The sequence below is a fragment of the Stomoxys calcitrans genome, chromosome 1, assembly GCF_963082655.1.
Source record: "Stomoxys calcitrans chromosome 1, idStoCalc2.1, whole genome shotgun sequence".
In the NCBI taxonomy this organism is placed as follows: Eukaryota; Metazoa; Arthropoda; class Insecta; order Diptera; family Muscidae; genus Stomoxys; species Stomoxys calcitrans.
In genome coordinates, this window is record NC_081552.1 from 162,026,828 (window position 1) to 162,032,827 (window position 6,000).

The window sequence follows — 6,000 nt, forward strand, 5'->3', positions numbered from 1 at the left end:
AAGCTTCAGCTCAATATCTCTATTTTTAAACACTGTAGCGTGATTTTAACAGACAGATCGTCTTGGCAAACCAACCACCATGGATTCTGCTTGAAATTTTTACAAAAAAATGTCCATAATATTACTCTACTTAGTTAATGGGCATAATTTTACTCTACATACCTAGATTTTCGCAGAACAGGGAACATTGTAATCTTTTAGAAGCCGTAGAAGGTTAATCGGGATATCGGTTTAAATTTTAACTATATCAGGCTTTTGACCGATTTGGACTGTATTTTGCATGGTTGTTGGAAGTTGTAATAAAACACTACGTGCAAAGTTTCAGCCAAACGGCTTCCAGGAGAGCTAAATCTGTTTATAAACCGATTTCGACCATACTTAGCACGATTGTTGGAAGTCGGAACAAAACACTTTAGAAGCTTAAGAAGTTAATTTGAAGCACTACTTCATATGGGAGTTTTATCCAAATTGGAACTGATATGGTCCATTTGTAATTGTGCAAAAACTTCGAGTGAAGCCTATCGAAGCGCAGAGTTTGGCATGTCCGCTTATGATGCTAAACGCCTGGAGGTGTCGCAATGCGGCACGCCATTCGGACTCGGCAATAAAAATGAGGCCCGTTATTATTGAGCTTAAATTGGAAGGCTTTGACATTTTTCCACTTCACTTTTGAGCGCATGCAAAATTGAATAAACCTGGAGAATACTATGAAAAACAATAAAACCATTTTTGGCGAATGATGACCGTCACTCCAGGCATAAATTACGAAATTTTCATACACACCCATGTTCAATAAACTTTAAAAAGAAAATACAGCCGTACTCCTCTATAACGAACTTCCCTATAGCGACTTGTTCTCTATTTCGAATAAAAATTGATAATACATCTCTTTTTGAGTCATTTCACCTGTTTTAATCTCTCTATAACGAACTTCTCTATAAAGAATTTTTCTCTTTAGGTTAGGTAAGTTGAAAAGAGGATGTAGATATTATTCTGCCCCATGCCACCTAAGCCAGTAATCAGCTTGTTGTGTGCTCTAAAAAATTAGTAAAATAAATATTTCTCTGTAAAAAATTATTTTTAATGTAGAAGTTCAAATTCTCATATAAACTAATCCCTCCGTAACGATTTTTTTGGCAAAGTTTTTTTATTGAAGTTCGCACAAAACTAAAAAGGTGGTACAAAACGAATCTCATTCAATATTGATCATTAACGCAGACAGGCACAAAATAAACAAGTAAAAGCGTGCTAAGTTCGGCCGGGCTGAATCTTATATACACTCCACCATAGATCGCATTTGTCGAGTTCTTTTAACGGCATCTCTTCTTAGGCAAAAAAAGGATATAAAAAAAGATTTGCTCTGCTATGAGAGCGATATCAAGATATGGTCCGGTTTGGACCACAATTAAATTATATGTTGGAGGCCAATTTGAATAAAAATTGCGCCCTTTGGGGGCTCAAAAAGTAAAATAGAGCGATTAATTTATATGGGAGCTGTATCGGGCTATTGACCGATTCAGACAATAATAAACACGTATGTTCATGGTCATCAGAGGATCTGTTGTACACAATTTCAGGCAAATCGGATAATAATTGAGACCTCTAGAGGCTCAAGAAGTCTAGATCCCAGATCGGTTTATATGGCAGCTATACCGGGTTATGAACCTTATTTGACACAGTTGTTGAAAGTAAGAATAAAATACGTCATGCGAAATTTCAGCCAAATCGGATAGGAATTTCGCCCTCTAGAAGCTCAAGAAGTCAAGTCCCAAGACTTTTTTATATGACAGCTATTGGGTTGCCCAAAAAGTAATTGCGGATTTTTCATATAGTCGGCGTTGACAAATTTATTCACAGCTTGTGACTCTGTAACTGCATTCTTTCTTCTGTCAGTTATCAGCTGTTTCTTTTAGCTTGCTTTAGAAAAAAAGTGTAAAAAAAGTATATTTGATTTACTTTCTTTTAAAAAATCCGCAATTACTTTTTGGGCAACCCAATATATCGGGTTATGAACCGATTTGAACCATACTTAACACATTTGATGGATATCATAACAAAATACTACGTGCAAAAATTCATTCAAATCGGATAAGAATTGCGCCCTCTAGAAGCTCTAGAAGTCAAAACCCCAGATCGGTGTATATGGCAGCTATATCAAAACATGGACCGATTTGAACCATACTAGGCACAGTTGTTGGATATAATAACAAAACACGTCGTGCAAAATTTCATTCCAATCGAATAAGAATTGCGCACTCTAGAGGCTCAAGAAGTCAAGACCCAAGATCGGTTTATATGGCAGCTATATCAGGTTATAAACCTATTTGAACCATACATAGCACAGTTGTTGGATGTCATTACAAAACACGTCGTGCAAAATTTCATCCCAATCGGATAAGAATTGCGCACTCTAGAGGCTCAAAAAGTCATGACCCAAGATCGGTTTATATGGCAGCTATATCAAAACATGGACCGATATGGCCCATTTACAATACCAACCGACCTACACTAATAGGAAGTATTTGTGCAAAATTTCAAGCGGCTAGCTTTACTCCTTCGGAAGTTAGCGTGCTTTCGATAGACAGACGGACTGACGGACGGACAGACGGACGGACATAACTAGATCGACATAAAATTTCACGACGATCAAGAATATATATACAGAAAAACGAAATTAGTATACCCCCCATCTTATGGTGGAGGGTATAAAAAACCAATAAAAACTTTGGATATACACCACCTCGGGTATACATGTAAACTACCTTTCGTCAAAGTCCGGTGAAAAATGCATACCTTAATCACCATAGCCGATATATTGAAAAATGTTCCGATTTGGACCAAATACTTATGAGTACAAGTTGTTGCTCAATCGTGTATAACAAAATATTGCTCTTTTAAGCAACTTTATCTAAAAATAAACCGATCTGAACCATAAACGACACGGATGTCGAAAATCTTAACATAAGTCATTGCGTAAAATTTCAGTGAAATCGGATTAAAAATGCGCCATTTATTGGTTCAAGACTTTAAATCGATATATCGGTCTATATGGCAGCTATATCCAAATCTGGACTGATGGGCACATTTTCAGAAAAATGTTGGAGAGCCTAACATAACTCGCTGTCCCAAATTTCCGCGAAATCAGACAATAAATGCGCCTTTTATGAGCCCAAAACCATAAATCGTGAGATCGGTTTATATGGCAGCTATATCCAAATCTGGATCGATCTAAGCCAAATTGAAGAAATATGTCGAGGGGCCTAACACAACTCACTGTCCCAATTTTGGCAAAATCAGTCCAGATTTGGATATAGCTGCCTATCTCGATTTAAAGTCTTGGCCCAATAAAAGGCGCATTTAGTCCGATATGAACGATATTTTGATTCAATAATGGGAGGCTTCGAATAACTCACTGCTTAAAATTTCAGCGAAATCGGATAAACAATAAAGCATTAGGGGCATTAGACCTTTTATCGGCAGATCGATCTATTGAGAAGCTACATCCAAATATGGTCCGATTTGGCCCGATCAAGAACTTAAGCAGAGTGCATCAAGACGTAAATGTGCCAATCTTCTTCTAAATATCTCAATTTTTGAAGGCTGTATAGTGATTGCAACAGACGGGCGGACGGGCGGACAGAAACATGGACATCGTTAAATCGTCCTAGAATTTTACGACGATCCGAAATATATATACATTGTATGGTCGGAAATTGATATTTCGATGTCTTGAAACGGAATGACTATAGGAATATGCCCCCTATCCTGTGGTGGTGGGTATAAAAAAATAATAGCGTGATAAGTTCGGACGGGCCAAATCGTGGGAACCCACCACCATGAATTTTGCTAAAAATTTATACAAAATAAAGGTAGTTGAAGGGCGAAATTTTATTCCACATACCAAAAATCTATCAATTAAATAAAAATTAAAGCTTCTAGGAACTGAACAAGGATGATCGAGAGACCGGCTTACATGGGAGCTTTATCAGGTAATAGACTGATTTGGAACGTACTTGGGACAGTTACTGAAAGTCATAACACAACACTGTATGCAAAATTTCAGCCAAATCGGACAAAAATTGCGGCTTTAATAACTTAAGAAGTCAAATCTGGAGATTGGTTTATATGGGAGTTATATCTAAATCTGAACCGATTTGACCCATTTGCAATCGTCAATGACCTAAGTCAATATTAAGTGTCTGTGCAAAATTTCAAGCGGCTATCTTTACCGTTCGACCGCTATCGTGATTTCGACAGAGGGACGGACATGGCTAGATCGACTCAGAATGTCGAGACGATCAAGTATATATACACTGTATGTGGTCTTAGATCAATATTTCGAGGTGTTGCAAACGGAATGGCTTGATTAGTATTGACTATGGTGGTGGGAATAAAACGAACATAACCTGTCTGTGGTAAAAAATGTTTATAGAAATGTTGAAGGTCAATATCTTTGTTTTTAAAAACTGTAGCGGGGTTTCAACAGACGGACTTGGCTAGATCGTCTTCAATCTTTACTAGGATAAGAATAAATACGTTAAATAGTATAGAAAATTGATATATGGAAATTATGCACATGAAGTGACAAATTGAATGTACCCCCTACTTTTGTTGGGGGGTATAAAAAGAATCAAAAAAAAAAAAAAAAACAAGTAAAAGAGTGCTAAGTTCGGCCAGGCCGAATCGTGGAAATCCACTTCCATGGATTCTGCTCACATATGGGAGGTATATTTGGTTATAGACAGATTTTAATCATAACATCAGAATCATAACATAAAATTGCAGCCAAATCGGATAAAAACCGCGGCATGTAGGGCTCAATTATTCAAATCGGGCGATCGGTTTATATGGAACCTATATCAGGTTATAGACCGATTTGGACCGTTCTTGGCGCAGTTGCAGTTGTTGGAAGTCATAGCAGAACACTGTATGCAAAATCGGATAAAAATTGCAGCTTCCAGGTGCCCAAGAAGTTAAATCGGGAGATCGGTTTATATGGGAGCTATATCCATATTTAATACTGTGCAAAATTTGAAGCGGCTAGCTTTACGCTTTCGACCGCTATCGTGATTTCGACAGACGGACGGACATGGCTAGTTCGCCTCAAAATGTCAAGACAATCAGGAATTTATATACTTTATGGGGTCCTAGGTCAATATTTCGAGGTGATACAAACGGAATGACTAGATTAGTATGCCCTCATCCTATGGTGGTGGGTATAAAAAATATACATTTCTTTTGGAATCCCGTGATCTTTGCTTTCAAGTGACTAAAACATGGACTATAATTTGACATCTTGAGATTTTAACATTTTCAAATATTCAACAAATTCAACTCATATAGATTCGAAACTGAATTAAGGCTTCATATGAACTTAAGGCTTCTTTTTCCCTCTTAAATTGGGAGTAAGAAATTTGTTAGGAAAAAACTCAAGAATGCTTGTTAGTACTACAGTAAATGTGATGCAAAGGGGAAAGCTGTAATTTTCTTAAAAAGAAATAAAAATGTTCTGTTGTTTTCAGATAGAAAATTATTAATTATGGGGTTTGAATGTAATAAATACTTTGCAAATGCAAATTTGCACACAAGCATTCCATCAATGAGCAGAAGGCAAACTTCCCACAGAAATACTTTACCAAATACTAAATACATTACTTGTCATAATTTACAAGTTACAAACACTCTATACACATTTTTAGCAAATGCTTGAACTACCTTTAAGTCGTTCGAAAATAGAAGCGAATTCCTTGAAATATTACAATTTTAATTAAACATCTGCCTACGGTGTTTGCTGGAAATAGCAAACTTATTTTTTGAGTGCACCTTAGAAACCATGCCGAAATCTAAAAGAAAAAAAAAAAAAAAACAAGTAAAAAGGCATTAAGTTCGGCCGGGCCGAACTTTGGATACCCACCACCTCGGGTATATATGTAAACCGCCTTTCATCAAAATTCGGTGAAAAATTCATAACTTATGTCCCATATCAGTTATATTAAAATA